We start from the raw sequence: 4,414 nt of genomic DNA on the forward strand, positions 1-4,414 counted from the left end.
TTACTCACTTCTTGTCCCACTCATTTTTATTTTCCCCCCACCCAGTAGTCCTCCTGGTTTTGAGGATGCTGGCATCTGAATCCAATATAGTTAGTTACCTAAGAAAGATGAGCAGCATCCAATTCCTCACCAGAACAGGACTGTGGCTTCCAAAGTGCATAAACCACCTGTGAAATCCTGATCCTTTCACTAAATAATCCACATTTATTTTACATTGGGCAATTTTTATTATTATTATTGATTCTCCTCTTTTCTGTCAGAAAAGACACTGCCTTGTGCATTTTGAATGCTGTCCACAGCAGAGGTTGTGGTGGCTCTTCCCAATACCAGCACATCTCAGAATTCGTGAATCTGCCCACATCGAGGAAAGAAGCTGTAGGGAAAATATCACAGCCAGCAAAACCTGGCAGAAACCAATAAAGACACACAAATTGGCTTCCAGGGACGTCAGATGAAGTGCCCCACCCTTCAGAGATGGAATGGATGGCTCTCCCAACAAACCCACAAAATAGGCACAGACGAGTCTCACTGACCACCACCGAGATTAGTGGAGTAAGTGGTTCTGCAGGACTGAACTGATGATTTCCAACAGACTAAACATAGCAGTTTCCAATTCCTTTCCAAGTCAGTGTTTGTTGGGAAACATCAAAGCCAGTAGAATAGTAGGTGTCCCAAAATATCTTAATTCAAAGAATTAGTGTTAACCGAGTCTGATTAGCTCCATTTATCTCTAATTAATTACCTTTACCTAATTAGACACCCTGTTTCCAGTAGACATGGAGTCAAGTAGACTAGATTATTAGTGTAGTCATTGTGCCTTTACAAAATCCTGAAATTAATGAAACGTGCAAAAGAATCCGCAGCTTTAATTGCACAGGTGTTGCCTTATGGCAAAGCTTTATCATCTGATTACACTAAGGGATTATTAGTGACTTTTTATATAGAGGATGAGCCTGTGAAATGTACCTTAGCAACAGCTCATTAGTTTAGGGTTGTTACTGTATTATTTATTACGTTCAGCCTTCCCCATTATCTAGATTGATTCATAGACCTATATTTTCCTCCCCTCTGTGCAAGAAAGAAATAAATAAATAAGTGAAGCCTGGCTATTGCCATCCAGCTGCAATACGAGGAGAAGGCAGAGCGTATTCTCCAGCTACCAATATCCACCCTTTAAAATAAAGCTTTAAAGTTGATTTAAATAAAACTCTTTTTCTTTCTTTCCCTCAGCAAAGTAATCAATTCAACCTTCTGTCAGACTGGAATGCTTTCTACATGCCATCCACACACTTTGGGCCATCTTAAATCTTTTCAGATAAATAAAAATACATTACTGGATTGAAGAATGAAGTGCAATGTATTTACACCACTTTTTTTTTTCCCTTTTCTTCCTGTTGTAACTCATCATTTATGAAATCTGTCAGATTTATTATTTTTTTTTTACTGTTTGGTTCTCAGCTGCTTCTTCAGATTTGGAGGGGAAGGTTGCCTGAATAATAGAACCAATACAAACAAAGCAAAGCTGTAACCTGTTAAGAGCCACTTTCCCCACAGAGAAGGTACTGTAGTCAAGGTTGTGGAGGCTCGACCTTACCTTCACAAGTCCTCCTCAGCAACATCCCACCAGACTTGTTAGATATCACTGGTACAACAGCCCCAGTGCTGTCCCAAGCAAAGGAAGCTTCACTGATCAACCAGCAATCTCTATGTAGCCAATAAACAAAATTATGAGGCACTGTTTTCCAAAATGATTGTCCCCCTCTTTCCAGAATACCATTTTGAATGTTGTGCAAAACCTTGCTGTCCACTTATTGTTAATTTTTAAAAGTAGAAAAATATCTGGCAACAGTTATTGTGTAGAATATGACAACTAATCTGAGCAGCAATAGCAATTATCTAACAACAAACCTGATCACAGAACTTCTTATGTCTGCATTACAGAGAATGTGAATTTTTGTATCAAATGTGTGGCTCTAACAGAGTGGCTTAGTATAAAATTTTGTAGTGTTTTCATGTGGCATGTATATAAATGGTGCCATAGAATCACAGAATCATTTAGGCTGGAAAAACCCTTTAAGATCATCGAGTTCAACGATTAGCTTAACACTACCAAGTCTGCTGCTAAACCCTAAGCACCATGGCTGTATGTCTTTTAAATGTGTTCAGCAACGATGATTCAATCAATTCCCTAGGCAGCCTGTTCTATTGTTTGACAACTCTTACTGTGAAAAAACTTTCCCTAATAAAACTCAAGGCGATTTCATCTCATACTGTCACTTGCAACTTTAGAGAAAAGACCAACACCCTCCTCACTCCAACCTCATTTCTGGTAGTTGGAGAGACAAGTAGTCTCCCTTCAGCTTCCTCTTCTCCAGACTAAACAACCCCAGTTCCCTCAACTACTTTTTATAGGACTTTTTCCTAGACCTTTTACCAGCTTTGGTGCCCTTCTCTTGACCCTGCAATGAAGGCACTGGCAATGGCTATGGGCTGCTCTGACAAATAGAGATGACTTGCATGAACAGACTCTAGCTATATAAAATGGATGGGACACCCACCTGCTGCAGGTCATTTGGGATTGCTGCTTTTCCAAGAATCCCCTCTTCAAAACTGTAAGCCACTGTAGTTTCCATAAGGACTAAAACATTGCACTTGCTGCAAGATCTTCATATTGCACCTCCAAGCACACATGTGCACTCCACAGGAGTAAAGCAACTGATCCATCAAAGGAGCATCATCAGCAACGGTGTGAGACATGCTCCCGAAACTTCTGCCCAACACAAGAGACATGGTCACTTTATCAGTCTAAATCTTTTCTTTAGTGATGTGTCCCAGAAAAGCCCCTGCATTGATGGACCTGAAGAAGCTCCACCCCTTCCTGCCTCCCCGTTGTGCCCTAACAGGACATAAAGGGTCTCTTGCCCTTGGTCCCCAGAGGCTTTGATCCAGCTGTCCTTTTCTGAGCAGAAAGCACAGGACCATAAAATACATCTACATCCACCTGCTGTGACATCCCACAGATGAACACTTACCTGGAGAGCAAGAAGTGCAGAGTTGACCCCTCTTTAAAACTCCAGCAGTACGGATGATGAAGATTGGGAGGAGTCTCCTAGATGTTTGTTGAATGTTTCCACCTTCAAGGTGGAAGGTGTAAACCTTTAAGGAAAACCTAGGAGATTTTGCCCCCCTCAATCACCTGTGTTTCTGGGTAACAAGTTATCCAAGGGCTGGCATGTAGAAAAGCCCAAACACAAGAGAATAGGAGACCCAACGTCACCAAGGATCTTCAATAATTTACTTTCAATAAGTAGCATCAAAGACAACACTGGAGGAGTGCTAGGAGCCCCAGACCCTGCTACCCATGCTCTTAGTGTCATAGGTGCTAACTAGTTGGACAAAGCACAGGGTCAAAGCCTGCCCGCGTGCTTTGAAATACTAACTGGCCAGAGATATTAAATGGCTATGGGGGAAAAAAAATAACAAATAACAAAACACAAACCAAACCCAAACAACCAACCACAAAAACAAAACTTCTGTGGTGTTTGTATAGACTTTGAAGTAGGATCTCTCCTTGCATTTACATCTTGACCTGCAATCAGATCAGACTTTTCCTTTATACTCCCTGTTGCCTTCCCTTTGAATATGGAGTCAGATTCATGAATGTTGTTTGTGCCTTCACTACAGGCACAGATCCATGCCCAGAGTGTACCAGCAGTGCTGGGAAGAGGCTGCTGTTCAGAGCTCTATTTCTCATACCGGTTTCAAGCATGTCTGTGCAGATAACAGCACCTTCTTAGAAACTAGTCTAAAACACATGGAAGAAATTCCCATGAGACGCAGGGTCTGCTCTTTCACCACTTCCTACTCAAAGAACTCTGACCTCACCTTCAATAACAATAGCAAGCAGCACAGTAGACAGGAATGAAAGATATTCAATATTTATTTGAAGGACATAAACAAGCAGTTTTTCCAGTGGGAGGAAGACAATTACATGAGAGAGACGCTGGTCACATCACTTAACAGGAGGCAGCCTAGCAACCTGCAGGAAAAGAGGGGCTATGCCTTGCAATGGGAGGTGAGCCCCAGAACCACCTCCTGTGTGCATGTACCTACATCCCTGTGAGAACCATTCTGAGAAAGCAAGAAAGCAGCTAAGGGCAGACCTCAGAGTAAACACTGCTGCTTCACCAGTCCAATCTCTTTTCCATGCATAAGTCTCAAGTGCTTCCTAGAAGCAGATAAGTATCACATATTTCCTTCCAGCTGGGAAACAGGAGCAGGGAGAAAAGGCCACTTACCGAGGTCACCAAGACCTGCAGCAGCCTTTCATCCTCCAGTTTGCATCTTCTTTTGAAAGGCACATGCCTGCCTTTCCCACAAGGTGCCATGTTGAAAAGGACTTGCCCTGCCTGCC

At 42.2% G+C, this 4,414-nt stretch overlaps 1 long non-coding RNA gene across 1 annotated transcript in view; it reads right to left on the bottom strand.

The window, feature by feature from the left end:
• Positions 1 to 3,922: 3,922 nt before the first annotated feature.
• The window catches only part of LOC137442452 (uncharacterized), a 5,790-nt gene continuing 5,298 nt past the window's right edge, over positions 3,923 to 4,414 (bottom strand). The window contains exon 2 of the long non-coding RNA XR_010987690.1: positions 3,923 to 4,414. This exon is cut by the window's right edge and continues 1,210 nt beyond it. This is a non-coding gene — a long non-coding RNA (uncharacterized lncRNA).

Source organism: Melanerpes formicivorus, unplaced genomic scaffold (assembly GCF_026170545.1).
Source record: "Melanerpes formicivorus ecotype bairdi unplaced genomic scaffold, bMelFor1.0.p_v2 SCAF_7, whole genome shotgun sequence".
Lineage (NCBI taxonomy): Eukaryota > Metazoa > Chordata > Aves > Piciformes > Picidae > Melanerpes > Melanerpes formicivorus.